Genomic DNA, 16891 nt, shown 5'->3' on the forward strand with positions numbered 1-16891 from the left:
CTTCGATGGTGTGTGCGTGTGTGTGTGTGTGTGTGTCCTTTGTGGGGAGGGGGGCTCAAAGACAAAATGCTAGCATGGTGATGTGTTTGAGAAGAGAAGAGAAAAGAAGAGAAGAGAGGAAAAAGAAATGGGTAGAGGAAAGAGGGTAAATGAGCAGAAAGATGGCAGATGAGAGGAGACATCCAGGGCAGAGAGGCCACACACACAAACACAAACATCCAGGCCAGGTGGGCAGGGCATTAGCACTTGGCAGCTCTAATAACGAACTGTGGATTGGAGCTTTCTGTGTGAAATCAATTCTACCACCAATCAGAAATGTTTGTGTGTGTGTCTGTGTGGTGTTGGTGTGTGTGTGTGTGTGTGTATGTGTGTGTGTGCACGCATGCGCCCTGTGGGTGTCAGGTGTTATCCTCAGGAATCAGTAGAGGTTATTATGACCTCCACACACACACACACACTCACACTCTCACGCAGACTGTGGCTTTTCTGATAGTTCGGCAGTCCATCGTAATGGAATCTGAAGAGAGACACAGCCATACAAAGAGATTTAAGTGTATGTCTTTTCCTCTCCTCTCCCCTCCCCTGCAACTTTGTTCTCTGGTGTCTTATCAAACACCTCCATCCATGGAATTACATTTTGACCAAAGGCTGTTCTTTTCTTACATCTTATCTCGTCTGCTCTCCAGTCCTCGACTCTTTTCCACCATCCTCTCCTTTTAGCTCCTCTTCAGTGGTGGTGAAGTCTTCAGTCCTGTATGAAACGTGCATTAGTACTGCGGTAGTAGCCATACTGAGGCGCTGACCAGTGTATTGAAAGGTTGGTGGGTCAGCTGCTCTCATTTGCCTCCCTTATTTGGCCAAGACATGGGAGACCAGCATATAATCCCATCCCAGTTGCCAGGCAAGAATTCTGGCATTTTACCTTTCTGCAAACCAAGGATAAGTTAAAATATCATGTTTTCAAGTTTTGTGATGTAGTGTAAAGTGAGTGAAGGAGGGTGGGTTAGGCAAGATGGCACAATCAACAGGACCTTGCTTGTGGAAACAACAGGGTGCGAATTCTGTGTTTGTTTTTAGCCAACGTCAGCTAGCTGTTACTCATGAACATCAGCTAATGTTTTGTAAGGTTGACCATGACCTTTTTCTAACCTTAACCAAGCAGGTTTGGTGACTAACGAAGCTACACCATCCTGCTACAGTCATCAAGGTACTTAAAGGAACACAGCGCCCCTATTTTGACTCCTCATCAACAGTCATGATCTTATCTGTCAGAATTTTTTGCTGCATGAGTGTGTGCAGAAAATGTTTTGGAAGCTTGAAAGTCAAGGCTAACTTAACCTAGTTCACTCCCATTCATGTTCCAGAAGGTCTGCCTTCTAAAAGTTAAAAGTTGCTATGCACAAGTAATTCCATGTTCTGAATCCTTGGCTTGCATGTGCATTTGTTAAAATTACTACAAAACCATTACAGTCTCATCACTTGAAAATAACTGTTTTCTTGTGCATTCCGGTTCTGTTCAGTGGCTGTCAAGTATAGTGGAGGGTGACTGGTTGAAAGTTGCACCACAGAACAAGACATCATGTTCTTTACATGTGAGGTAGAAACAGAGGGAATGCTTTTATTCACGCTGGCATACATTTCAACTAAGCAGCTATATTCCCAGCTGGGTCACTTATGTCTCACCAGAGCACTCAGGAGTCAACAAGTGGACCCATAAACCTCTTTGACCTTTGAATTTGTGACAAATTTTGAATTAACATTCAAATTTTAAGTGATTATGATACAGCAAAACAGTGTTTTTAGCAAACAGAAGTGCCAGCCAGGTATTCGGTATTCACCATAGTTACCTTATGGGCAGATGCCACTTCCAGTTAACTTTGTTTTCACTGGAAACACGGCTTCTTTTCTGTCAGTAAAAGTGTATCAGGTTCAGACTACTACACAAGTAAAAATAAATAATGAAAATAATGATAAAAAAAAATTAAATGAATAATAATTACAATAATTTATGCTTACCTTACCTTGCCCTGATGGTGGACAGTGGGGCAGCAGTCACATTAGCATCACTATTAGAAAAAATTCATGCAGTTCTGCAAGGGGGCTGCTCGTGGCTGAAGCACGAGGCAGCTGGCATTCCTCGAGGCTTTGGCCCCAGATTCAACGGTCAGGGCAAGAAATGTAGATGAACACTTTATTAGGATGCCTTCTAAAATTGTTGCAGGTGAAGCTCAGAAATATCAAGAGGTGGCGTATGCTTTGCACGTGCACATGTAGAGGAGACTTGTGTGTTTTTGAAGTCTTTTAAGTGTAGTAAAATAGAGTGTCTAAATTTTTGACATAATAGAAGTTATACAGTGATAATACAACTGTTAATCTATTTACATGAAATTCTTCCTTTAAAAAATGAATAAAAGAAAACGATGGCAAATACCAAATAAAATTACCAAATAAAACTGGTACAAACCTGTTCCTCATGCGATGCTCCTATGGCTTACTGCAGGTCCACATGTGAAGCGTCAACACTGTTTGCATTTTGTTTGCGTCAAGCTCGGATAAAAATTCTACAACCTCCTACGCAGTATCTCTGTTTTATAAACCTTTATGAAGCAGAAACTTCATGTGCTGAAAAAGCACACCAATTAGTGGAAACCAAAAACACCCTGCATTATATGACAGCAAATTGTAAATTAATTAAAATGTTCAGGGCAATGTATGAGTTGAATGTCACTGCTCCACTACATGTGCTGAGTGTGTGTTTAGCCATTGAAATTAATGGCTGCATGTGAAAACACACATGTCTCACTCTTCCAGTGCATTTCTGGATTTAGAGCTTAGGCTGGCTGAAAGGAGAACAGTGGAAGCAGCAGTGCAATCGGTGAAATAAACAGTAGGACTCTGTCCATGGCAACGTTAGTACTTACAAAAATCCCCCTTAAAGCTCAGTAAATATCAATTCAATATGTCAGTATGCAGAGGGGAAGAAATGCTGAGAGACATAGACGAGAGAGAGAGGGAGAGAGAGAGGGAAAGAGAGGGGGGATGGAGGGGGGTGCTGGCCTGCTGTGTTCAGCTGGAGTTTATACATAAACACACACACACACACACACACGCATACATAACCGAGCACACATACCTAGACAAAACTAAGACACACACACAAACACCATCTCTGTACCTAGCTACCTCCACAGCATTATGTAAGTGTTCCACAAACACACATGCTGGCATTTGCCTTTGATTGGGAACTAGGACACAACACACACACACACACACACACACACACACACACACACACACACACACACACACACACACACACACACACACACAAGCTTGTGTTGTTGTGCTTGTGTGAGTTGCATTTCATTTAAGTTCATTCCCAGTTTGTGAGTGTGTGTGTACTGCTGACCTGATGGGGTCAGCTGAACTCATGCAGTTTACTCAGGAATCAGGAATCAGACTTTTGTCTGACCTGAAAAAACAGCAACACAAACAAGTCTTTATTTAATCATGAAAGCTTCTTGAATACTTTATTGCAAAAATGTGCAACATATTTTAATCCTCTTTAAATACATACACCTGATATGGCACTGACTAGATTCTAAAAAAAAAAAAAAAAAAAAACAGACTGTTGATAGATCAATAGGTACATAGATACATAGACATATAGCTAGACAGACAAGACAGACAGACAGACAGACAGACAGACAGATAGATAGATAGATAGATAGATAGATAGATAGATAGATAGATAGATAGATAGAAAAGCTTGATTTCAGTCAGTTTTCAGGATATGCTATTCTCTTCCATACCTTGATATAATGTATAAATTTTACAACAAATTATGGATTGTATGTTTCATATCTTGATATCATTGGCTTTTGAAAGGATGAATATAATTTGTTTCCTGTTATTCCCCACAGTTTGGAAAGATGGCTGCTGCTCTCATTTTTCCTCTGGTTTTGAGCTCAGGCGTACACATACAATAATGCTATTTTTTCCACACGTGCTGGCCTGGCTTTACTCGATTTGACTCAGCATGTGAGCCCAGCACGGCTGGGATTCTCATTTCCAGTATGAGGGGCTATCTGCTTGAAGGTGCGTCTTTAATAAATGTGAAGCTCAGCCTGTGGGAATCTTGACTACTTTTTCCTCCCTTATGTGCTAGCACCCCACAGGAGTGTTTTCACTTCGAAAAGTCAACAGGAGCAACTCGAAATGGCTTTTTTGCATGAACAGTACCAGTGTAATTAAGAGATTTGCTGAAAAAATGTGTTTTACATAGTTAGATTATCAACTACAGTACAACTTTCACAAGTAGCACCACAGGGACCTCCTGGCTATAAGCGGCTCTGTTTCAGAGCTGTTCACTGTCTGACATATGAATGATGACAAAGCCCTCTGATGCTGCTGCAGCCTGCTGGAGGGCGGGTCCAGCATGATTTGGCCCCACTCTGGAGACGGTCCATCTCCAGCGCAGTTCAGCACAACTCGGCACACTTGAACTGGTAATGGAAATGCAAATCAGTGCAGCACAGTTCAACTCGTCGCAGCCTAAAGTTCCACTGGATAAACAGCAGTCATGAAATACACACACACAAAGGTGCCTAAACAATGGAGTGAAGGTAGCAGCTGTATCCACACTTTTATTAGTGGGGGAGAAAACATAGACTTTTACCTCCCCACTTTTCATTCACATGAAAACTTGACTTTCACTGGAACTAATTGTGTGAACCCAGCGTAACAAAATAATGTAGAGAACTTTCACTCTATTACGTGTCTTGATCAGACCTCATCCTTCAGACAAAAGTGTTCGGGTGACAGATCTCACGAGCACAGAATTGAGTCAGTGGGCTTGAGCAGCAGCTGACCGACGTGTGGTTTGTTGTCGTGTAGTCAGGCGAGTGTTTGGCTGTAGTGATGGGGTCATCAAATACATAACTAACTAAATAAATGTGGAGGAATTTTGAGCTGAACCTTGTCCTTGGTCATGAAGATGATCAGTGTAGGGTCAGAGGCGTCGCTGACTCAGATTCGCAGGGGCACACGCCCTGTTAATGCTTTTGGTTTTCCTCTCTTTTCTTGTTTTGACTGAGAAGACCCAAACTGCAGCCCCAAGAAGTCTCTCTCCCTTCCCCTCCCCTTTCAGAGCAGTCCACTCTCCACCACGTCAGTTCACCCACAGCTGCAGTCAGGCAGCTCTGCTCCGTTTGAAGAGAAATAAGACAGCAGCAGGTGAGTCTGTATTGCTGAGCACTTTGTTTTTCCACACAGTTTACAAAAGTGTGTGTTCCCATGCTTGCTGACTGCATTTAAGTCCGCATGAATGATTTAAATAGAGTTCGGCCTGTCGTTTTCTTCACAAACGTCAGGCCATTGAAAAATCTTGCAGTTTAATGTTGCGTAAAGATACATAGCAGGCAGAACATGACGTAACACCTCTGACAAATCTCTGGTGTCCTTTAGAAAATCCAGCATGATGTGATTCAAAGAGCAGCACCTCTTTCAAGTGAAAAACTTAACATCGTTCACCCACCAGAGTAAAGTTAGTTCTATAGCCTATTGAACGTTTGATATTCAATTTTATATTTTCCCAACAAAAATCGGCTTTGCCAGTGTGTAACTCAGAACTGTCAAAACAACTTATATGTCTTACATCCCCATAACACCCCACCACCACCACCACCCACACCCACACACACACACACACACACACACACACACACACACACACACACACACAAATTGACTAAGTATTAAATAAATAACACAAGATACCAAATAGGTTTAGTACCTTGTATCTCAGAGGTCCCAGAAAGTGGATATGTTTATTGACATCCCCCATAATATCTTCACACTTAAACTTTTTAAATGTGGATGTAAAAGTTTTTTTTTTTTTTTTCAGATTTTTTTATTTTTTTTTTACATGATTACACAGCATTTCTAATAGCTAATTAAAAACTATAAAAACAGACAAACAAACAAAAAAAAAGTAAAAAGTGAAGATGTTATGGGTGATGTGACCAAAAAAAGCTTGTTTGGGAGTTAAATACAAGGTGGCAAAGCTATTTACATTAAGCGGTAGGCTAACTATTATGGAATTCATATATGTAAAATAAATAAATAAATTTATTTTGATATTTATCAAAGTAAAGTGAAGAAGCTAGGGGGATGTAAAACATGTCAGAGTTGGTTTGACATATTTAAGTTATATTTAACTTTTTGTTGTTGTTGTTTTTTACACATCCACTATACAAAATATAGGGTTAATTGAAGTAAATAGTGAAGAAGTTAGGGGGATGTAAAACATGTCAGAGTTGGTTTGACATATTTAAGTTACCAATTGCAGTTACTGATTTTTGAGGAGCCAATATTAAGATCAAGAGTCCAATATAAAACTATATAAATATAATCCAATATAAAATCCAATATAAAAAAATCCAATATAAAACTAACTTTACTCTCTCAGCACTGATTCCAGTCAATGTTAATGCATATCTGTTTGACTACTTGTTAAGGCTACCTCCCTGTACATAACAGAGATGATGGGTGAATAGAGACCAGGTAAACTCATGTATTTTAAAAAGGAAGTACACTATATCCTTTGTGAGATGTGTCTTTTGGTTGTACAAAGCAGACTTTCATCTAAAGACACACTCAAACTAACAGCATGTTGGGCCTGTGTGTGTGTTATTATTCCACCCTGAGCTTTTTTCAGTTACTCAATATGACTTCCTACCCCACTTCTACACAAAATCAGGCACCCAGGCCCACACACACACACTTGAAAACACCTGTATGCACTCAAACACGCTTAAACCCGAGGTTGAAATGTCCCAACATAGTCAGTGATTTGTTTTGTACATGTGTTTTGTTTTATTACAGAATAAAAAAGGCAGACAGGCACGGGTGACTGCCAAGCTGACCCTCATATTACCGGAGAGACAGCAAGAAAGACTGTGTGTGTGTGTGTATATGTGTGTGTGTGTGTGTGTGTGTGTGTGTGTGTGTGTGTGTGTGTGTGTGTGTGCGCAGGAGCTGCGGTCTCTTGACAATGATCGACCACGACAGGGGAAGTGTACGGGCCGACTGCTGAGAGCAACAGCATCCTGCAACCCCACACACACAGATACGCATGCACGCGCGCGCGCGCGCACGCACACACACACACACACACACACACACACACACACACACACACACACACACACACACACACACACAATTCCACCACATCCTCCCTAAACAACTGACTGTAAATATTTCTTGGCCTTTTATGTTTTGAATTTACCTACCAATTTGTTCAGTGCCCTGCTCTCTGGTGTGGCAGTCTACACACCACCTTATTTTCTGTCTCTCTCTCTCTCTCACTGTGTTTCAGTGTCTCTCTCTCCCTCACCCTCTTCCTCCCCGTAGCCACATTTTTCATTCTCATCGTCTCTCATTTTATATAGTTCTTTAAATGACACTGTTAACCCTATAAAGCCATTTTTATCATATATGATGCACGTTATCAAATAACACATTCCGTTTCAGTTTAATCAATACTTGACCAAAATACTGTTGTATACCTTTGGACACTTCCCCTGTTCACCCTGGACCATACCATTGGCACTTCAAGTACTGTCATATATGATACAACAGAAAAACCGTATGTAATAACATATTTTTTGATTTTTTTTTTTTTTTTTTTTAACATTTTCTTATAGGACTAAATAAAGGGTTCAATTTCAAAAAAATTGAATTTTCTGCCAATTCTTTCATAGTTCAGGCTTTATCAGGTTAAAGATTTCATGTTTTCATAAGCTACAATAGTATATACTTTTTGTTGTTGTTGTTGTTGTTGTTGTTGTTGTTTACACATGCACTATACAAAATGTTGGGTTAATTGAAGTAAGAACTGATTCAACTGATAAAAATGTGGAAATGCATATAATTTATCACGAGCTGAGTGTCCATCCAAAATGTTTTGCATATTTTACGTGTATTTCAAACATTTGATTAAAGAAAATGTGAATTAATTGGGATTTCCTTTAACTATGTTCATGCAAATTTTCCTGAAAAGTTCAAGCTCAGGTTTATTTACAGCCCAAAATAACTTGACATTGCACAGGGCACACATTCAAATGATGCAATAAAGGATTAAAAATGTGATCTGTGTTACAATTTGTGCACAAGTGGACCCAAATGCAGGACTCAGGAATAGGAGGAATGTGACTAAAAGAGGATTATTGTAAGGCTGTGGAGATCCTGCTGGTTGCAAGCGATGAGAGGAATGGCACAGAAGTGATGAGGGATGGCTGTAGCCAGGATTGGTGAGGCGAGGATGGCAGGCGTGGAGCTGTGGCTTGGCTGAGCCACCGGTAGACGGTGTGGCGTGGGCAGAAAAACACTGGAGCGGGTGCAGGCGGGCAGGCAGGTAGGTGTGACGATCATTAGGCAGAGAAAACACAGGTTAGAAACAGGCACAAGAGAAACACTGGAGACTGAAGTGGTATACGCAACACTGTTGACCGGAGTCATTCACTACCAGTGTAGCTGAAGACTGGGAGTGAAAACCAGGTTCTTGTCTTGCTGGCTTCATGGGCGGATGGATGGCAGATATGCTGGTGAGGAATGCCAGGCAGGTGTGTTGGTGAAGCAAGGAGCCAGAGGAGACACAGACAGGCCCACATCATACATCACCCCTATCACACATGCACTGAACACCACAAGTTATACCGACATGAGCCGGAGGAGCTGTGTGTCCACATCAGCTCTTCTTTATCTTTATCCTCCCAGCTCCTTAACACTAAGAGCGCAAAGTGAACGGCTGAGCCCATGTGTGAATAGAGCAGGCACCGCGAGTGAGCTGGTGTGTGTCCTGCCTCCTGCACACTCTACCCTGGTACATTTAAGTTGGAAATATATTCACAGATTCAAACTTCCTGGATCAAAAACTCATAAATGACACCTCTTTCCTATAGTAACATAGACAACAAGCTCAATCGTCCTACAACCTAATATTCACCAAAACAAGCCATCCTCTGAGCTAGACAGTTAACACTGGTCTCTTTGTACAGCTGCAGGGCTCATCTAGACAGTGCAACACTGAAAACAGATCCTACAAAAATATTCAATAACTTCACTCTTACACAGTGCAGCATCCCTAAAATCCCAGGCACCGTCCGTCTCCTAAACCATACGGAGTATTTCCTCTAGGTGTGAATGTGTCTGACGTGGACAATCTGTTGTGTGCTACAGGTGGGAAAGGGCAACCCCACCTCAAGTCCACACCTGAGTCTCTGCGCATTCGGCTAAGGTGTGAAAATGGCTACAGACAGGAAAACACCAAGGAGGCAGAGAACACAGGGAAAACACAAGGGAAACACTAGGGCCGTGACAATGTGGACCGGGTCCTTTACCTGCTTAGTATCAGTTCAGAAAGTGCGATCAGTTTTACAGAGCAAATTCTGCACATTGATCATTAAACTTTCAGCCGATCTCAAGGCACACAGAAGACTTGGCAAAGGGTTAAAAGTTTAACTGACATCTTCTGAACTGGTTTTTCCCCGGTGAGCTTCAGTAAAGCTCAGAAAATCTTTAATCTCTGTGTCTCAGAAAACATAAAGGAGGATCTGCGCCATAACGGGTTAAAAAAAAGTTCTAAGTAAGTCGTATTATTTAATATTGTAAGACCAAAACCAGATCAGAAAGAGAGGAGCGAACCTGGGAGCTTTTATCTCAAATGTTGTAACTTCTGAGTTTTTTTTTTTTTTTTTTTTTTTTGCTTTTTTGGATGGATACAAAGACAAGAAAGACTCGAGAGACGGAGAAAGAAAAAAGATTAAACCTGGCCACAAGACAGCCTTGAAACCATGATGCCTCAACCCGCCGACCTGCTGATTCAGTATCTGCATGTCAGAACAATTAATACTTAAATGCAGACTGTCCAGTTTCAAATGGGAGGGCACATCACTTTGTTTACTCATGTTAAGGACGAGGCTGAGGAAGGACAAAGCCCCTCAGGTCCATGCCAAGACTTAATGTAACATCTTTAAATGCCTGCCTTTAATCTAGTGATTTGGTGACAAATTCTCTTATTTTTTGTTTTATGATGGAGTAAAAGAGATGTCCTTAACTCCTGAAGCATTTCTAAGTACTATTCTGTTGATAACCGAGTGGCATTCATCTCTTTTTACACTTCATAACAAGATGGGATGCCTCCTCTGCACTTAGAGGGTTGATTCAGATTACCAAAAGCTGGAGAGTTACTTTATTTTAGCTGTTTTATCTGTACCTTACACCTGCAGATCAGCCTACAGCGATCATGGCCACCTGACTTGGTGCATGTTGGTCTAAGGGTGACACTAGAGGAAAGATAATTGGATCATCAGAATAAAGAGGAATCTGCCTTTGGGGAGTATGAATCCAGTTTCAGCTAGTATTAATGATAATTAGATTTAGTGATATTTGGTGTGCAAATCTGACATATTGCCCTAAGGATGGTGGTACAGGAAAAGTTATGAGGTCACCAAAGTCGAGAGGGTTCATCCTCTGGGAAGCATGACTGTCACCAGATTTCATGGTGACTGTTGAGTAGATTTTGAGATTTGTTGTGCTTGAGTCAGATGTTGGATGGACAGGTGGATGGACAGACACGGCCATCCTTAGGCCTCGCTTGCCACCGGGGAAAATCTGTTCTTATGGGCCCGTCTTCACAAATTGTATAGCTAGTACTTGTCTGCCATTTTGTTGTGACTCATTATACCATTTGTAGTTTTGTTCTTTATTTTTTAAAAGTTATGTGCAGTGACGAACACTTCTCAAACAAGCATGCTGGCGATTTATTTGCATCATAAACATGTTTTCACTCATCATCAAAAATGCTGTCGGTGAAATTTGCTGCCATAATAGGCTTAATTTGGAAAGTAACAGATTCTTCTCTCACATTTTTTCCTCTCACAAAAGGCTCTAATTTTACCAGTGGGTGTTGGTACCCAGAAGTGTGAATGTCCCATGCTCTGCCCCAGAGTGCTGAATGGCATATTTATGCATCAAGACATCACCATTGAAACCACATGCACCTGCTCTCTCCATGGCTATAGTGAAAAAGGAAATGACAAAGGATGGCACCATGTGGACGGAGCAAACAGGCGAAGCAAAACTTGGTAGACTGCTTTCTCATAAAATTCCCATGGAGACCGCAGATCCCCACATCATGCAATAAATGAAAATCACCAGCAGCCTCAACAGCTTCCTGTATCTGTGTAATGTGGACGTAATGACACGCGCCAGGGTCTCGCTGCACTGTTTCCGAGGCACACAAAATTCCTGGGCAGGAGATGTGCTCACTATGCAACTTGACTAAGGCACAGGGATGTAGAAATGGATTTACAGCATGTAGTATCAGAGCAGTAGGCTGGAGTGACTGCACATATTAACTAATAAGGAAAATAACGAGACTCATCTGATGTCAAAAAGCTGGTCATCCTTGCATTTAAATGTAAAATTCACTGGCAAGTTGGTGATGCTACTTTACAAAAATAGGCAAGGGTCGCATCAGCTCCTCCTCTTTGGTATGGTGGTCTGCACATCGCCCAGTGTTGTGTAAATTATTACTGAACTGCAATTGTGAAGTGGAAAGTAAATCACATGTTGGGAGTCGAGTTTACTTGGTGTTGTTGTTTTCCACTTGGACACTTACTGTGCTGAGAGTGGTGATAAAGATAACAGTGATGATGATGATGGGGACGATGATGATGATGATGATGATGTTGTTGAAAGTGTTATCTTCCCTCGGGCCAAGAGAGGCTCCTTTTCCTCTGATGGTTTTAAGAATTGTCAATGCATCAGTCCAGGGCAAATTACAGTGGAGGTTTGCAAATTAACACACAGCTACAATCACAAGAACAATTGCAATTACAGCTTGCAAAAAATGTAATGCTCACATTAACTGAAGCTAACTCCACTGTCTTCCTGTCTGTCTCCTTGTCTGTCTGCCTTCCCGTCTCTGTCTCTCCCTCCTCAAGGCTCCTCTTCTTCTTCCTCTGATGTTCTCGAGGCAACGAAGTGATTGTATTGGCTCCTGCTTGTTGGTTCCAAGCCAATAACACCACTTGTAGGTGTGAAGTATGTTTCTGGCGTGTGCGTGTGTGTGTGTGTATGTGTGTGTGAGCAAGAAATAGAGAAAAAGATGAAGAGAAAGAGCACTACAGAGAAAAAGGACATTTGAGACTTGCAAAGTATGAGCATGACTATGTCTGGCTGTCTGGGTAGATGTGCCTGTGAAGCTGCAAAATCATTTAAACTGGGTAAGGAATGCAGGAAAACTAGCTAGTGATTCTGATCGGAGCCAAATTTCTCTGTCAGAAAAGTCCCCAACCAGCCGCCTTGCAATTTCACAGTGATTGGAGAGAGAGCGAGACAGAGTGAGGGAGGAGAGACTGAAAAAGAAGAGAGAAGAGGGAGGAAAGCAGGGAGCAAGAATAAAGGGAGGGGAGGGAAACAGGCAGAGAGTGAGAAAAAAGGACAAGAGAGGGAGGAGAAAAGGGGGAGAGAAAGAGACGACGGGAAAGAGGAAGTATACTTATTTTGTTAAGCAGAAAGAAGTATAGAACAGAGAAGGAAGTAGAGAGGGAAAGCCACTAACAGAAAGAACCAAAAAGGGAGAGAGAGGAAGGGGGATGGAGAAAAGAAGAGAAAGAGCAAAGAGAGATAGAGGAGAGGAGGGAACGAGGCAGGCAGACCACGAAAAGTATGGTAATATGGAGTTCATTTTTTTTTTTACTAATTCAACTGTGGGGGTGGAAGAACACTGCTGTCAGATGAGAACCTTCCATCTCCAAAAAAAGTCAGCTTTCCAGGAAGAGGCAGCAGAAGTTAAAATCACATATGCCGTGACTCTCATAGACTCCAGTCAAACTATAAGACAAACATTGTTCTACCATTTCTCGAACGACCATTCATACTCTTCATATACAGGGTCATGAGGAGCAGAGGCTGAGCAGAAGGCAAGGTGACACAGAGACCCGATCACTATCACTTGAATTTGCAGTATGAGCAATTGAAAAACCACATGAGCTTGCAAACTGCATGCGGAAATATGTGGGATCAGGAGGGAGGGGGGGGGCACACTAAGTCAACCTCAAAGAACTACTGACCGAGGCCGACAGTTAGATCACTGTGGGTTTCCTCAGGTCACCTGTGCAAAGACTACAGCTGACATTGTGTCGCTACGTGAGAGGAAATAACCCTCCATGCCAGGGGGAGGCAGTAGTAGTAGCAAACCGGAAGCTTATGGATTGTGAAAAGATCAAAGAAAATAGCATTCGCCCTCCATTTTCATCCATCCATCCATCCATTGTCCAAACCGCTTATCTTCACAAGGGTTGCTGGAGCCTATCCCAGTGTTCATTGGGTGGAAGGCAGGGGAACACCCTGGACAGGTTGCCAGTCCATTGCAGGGCAGACAGACAAACACTAGCTGTGTCCCAATTCAGGGTCTGCATCCTTCGAAGTCCGGGTCCTTCGGAGGACCCGGACTTCAACCGAAGCATCCTCCCCCGTCAACTAACGGCAACGAAATGGGACGGTCTAGCCTTCAGAGTATTTCCTGGTTGCGTAACCGCCATTACCGCCGTTTCCATGACAACAAACTCCGGAGACCGAAATATAACGTTTCTTTCTGTCAGACAAGACAGAACAGGGGTTTTGGTTTAACATATATGGCGTTGGATGTTCAAATGAGTAAAAAACGAATATTTATAATGTGAAATCTGAACTTTTCTCCGACTGAGCAGCAGCACGCAAAGCATTTTGGGATACGGGAGGCCGAGAAGGATAGTCGCGGTGCAGCCTCCGAATCGGCTACCAACGGCTGAAAAGGAGGCCGCATTTGAAGTGCGCATTTGAAGGATCCTTCGGCTCTGGATGAATTGGGACAGGCCTTCGCGCAGTGTTGTGACGTAACTGGCCTTCAAATGCGGACTTCGAAGGATCCAGACCCTGAATTGGGACACAGCTAATGAGTACGTTTACATGCACACCATATTCCGGTTCGGGTCAATATTCCGGTTAAGGTAACTGCGCCGCGGCAACTGGAATATTCCGTTTACATGTTACTTGGCAGTATCGGCGTATTCCACTCTCTTACATAATGCAACACTCAGCCGTGGGGGGCAGCAGCACGCGTATAGGCGTGTGGTCTGCCGGAAATACAGAGGAGGAACCGGGAAAAAAAGAAGAACAACAACAACAACAAAAACCGCACGAATGAACAAGAAGAACAACAGGTTGCGTTTAGAAGTGGAAGAATGCTTGTCTCCGAGGTGCATCTTCATTGTCTTGTGCTACTTGCACTTCTGTACCACAAACTAACAACACCCCTGCTGATCCATTTTGTTCTCAACAATGGAGGACGCGAACGTGATTGGCTGCCGGCTTACGCAGTTCACGCCCACCAGAGCCCCCCGGAGTCTGTGGATGAAGGTTCGAAGCCACACACACACATTCACACCTAGGGGCAATTTAGCGTCTCCAATTCAACTAACCTGCATGTCTTTGGACAGTGGGAGGAAACTGGAGTGCCCGGTGGAAGCCCATGCAGACACGGGGAGAACATGCAAATTCCACACACAAAGGACCCTGGGTGGGAATCAAACCCAGGACCTTCTTACTGTGAGATGCCGGTGCTAACCACTGCACCACCGTGCCGCCCCCCTCCATTTTCATGCAACGCATAAACAATTTATTAATGAGGATCTAGAATATGTCTGATGAGAAGTTGCAGCTAGCTGTGGCGTTGTCAGCCTGAAGATCCTTTGCTTTTGGAAGAAGGTTTTCTTACCACTCCTAGCTCTCTCAGTAAGTAGCTGGTTTGTCCCGATTCACTTTGGCTGCACAGTCAAGAAGACAGCTGTCACTCTGGCTTCCACTTCTAATGCAGGGTTGGCTGGTCAGCTGTTGACGAGGGTCCACAAACTACAGTATGGGCAATTGCTGGTCTCAGGTATGCAATGAAGGTGCAACCGGGGCCAGCAGGTGGCTTGGTGTGTTAGGGCCTCAACACAAGTCCTTCAACTGAGCAACTTTAAGAGCACCTCCAAAGTGTCTGGCATGACTCAATTGTAAATGAAACAGAGATTTGCGGTTATGAGTCCAGGAAATTATTTGTTATGTTGTGTGTGTGCGTGTCTGTGTGTGTGTATATACAAAGCTCTTCAACTTAACATCGATGAGCATTTATGCAACCATGGCTTCAGGACAGTGGAGTGGAATGGTGAGTTTATGTTTTATTAATGTCATAAATATAACAGGTAAAAGGAGACAGATCGTCCTTCAGTCAAAGGCCTTCAAGTCCCCATGTCCTCAAGCGCCTGTCCTTCTGAAGTGTTCAGCAGGAAAGTGAATCCCTACCAACTCCAGGGATGCTGGTCAGTAGCTGAGCCTGCACTGTGCACTTCCCTGCAGACAAGAGTCCAACAAAAAGCTAATTTCCCCACTGACATTACTGCTAATACACCAGATGTGGCCGATGAGCCATCCTCCCTATTAAGACAAGAGTCATTTTACACTTGACACAAATGCGCTCTTGAAATTTATAGAATATGTTTTGAAGAGGTTGCATGGCCTCCAGGGTCACAACAATTACTTGACAATTACTCAACACATACAGCGGCACAGAGACATTCATCCAGGAGAGTAGACTAACTTTCCGACAAATAAACTCCTTGATTAACTCACTCGAGGTAACTAGAAGGTTGCTGCCTGTTTTTTCTAGCTCCTATACAAAGACCCTTACAGCAACTTGTGTTCGTGATCTCTCCCTTCATCTTTCCACTCTGCTTTCTCGTTGCTTTTTCCCTTTTGACGTTCCTCCCTGTCCGCTATCCTTTGTCTGCGATCAGTTTGACCTTCGGACATCTAAATTACATTTGTGCAGCCAAGAAAGAACGCTGCCGGGAAAGACTGAGGACTCGCTGGAGGATTACTAGGCTGATTTACACCAGATTTGACTGTCCCAAAAATCAGACAGGAAATCCCGATCGGAGGCTTAGCTGGGACTGATGGTCAGCCAAGATTATTTGGCGGTGTGAAGGGTTTACAGATTCAATCTTAAACACCCCTATCAACTTGCAGAGTGTTCTGAGCTGCCTCTGATAATATCAAACATGTTTGACATTTACGACCCATCATCTGCACGAATTCCTGAACAAGTACTGCGGTGCGCGGGGATCAGAGATTCGTTCCAGAGACTGCCGATGGCCAAGAGAGCAAAGTTTAGTCTGAGGAGGCAGAGTGAGCTGAGACTGGCTGTCTGCCTCCATTGTTGTTTCGATCGATGTCACGTCAGATCGTGGGACTTCCTGCGAGATTAGAGATAAGTGATTTATCAGGCGTGAACAGAATGACCTCAGCTATATTGGTAACTGTGAGATATATCCTTGCCTGATTGTATAGTGCAAGCGTGTGTATGACTGAGAGACAAAAAATAGGCAAAGTCCATGATTAAGTGTGTGATGTAAAATGTTTTCAAAATCTGCAAGGATTTTAAGTCCTCAAGTGTGTCCCCAGCTTTAATTATCCTGCCTATACCCTTTTCTCTGTCTTCACCGTGTTTCCCTCGCCTCTCTCTGGCTCTGCTCTTTCTTTATTCCTTCCCGATCTCTCGTCCCTCTCCTCCCTCCTCGCTGTCTTTCTCCAACTTGTTCACCTCCTCTCTCTCAACACCTTTCTCCGACACCTTTCCTTCCTCACGCAAAACGAAGAAATTATCATCTTGAATCAACCTGCTGGACAAACTCAGAGGCGTAGCTTCCAACTTGATCTTTCTTTCCCCATCTCTCTGGCCATTCCTGCACTCTCAGTCCTTTCTTTGTTGTTTCCTCAGTCTCTTCCTCCCTTCCTTCTT

Source organism: Myripristis murdjan, chromosome 3 (assembly GCF_902150065.1).
Source record: "Myripristis murdjan chromosome 3, fMyrMur1.1, whole genome shotgun sequence".
NCBI lineage: Eukaryota > Metazoa > Chordata > Actinopteri > Holocentriformes > Holocentridae > Myripristis > Myripristis murdjan.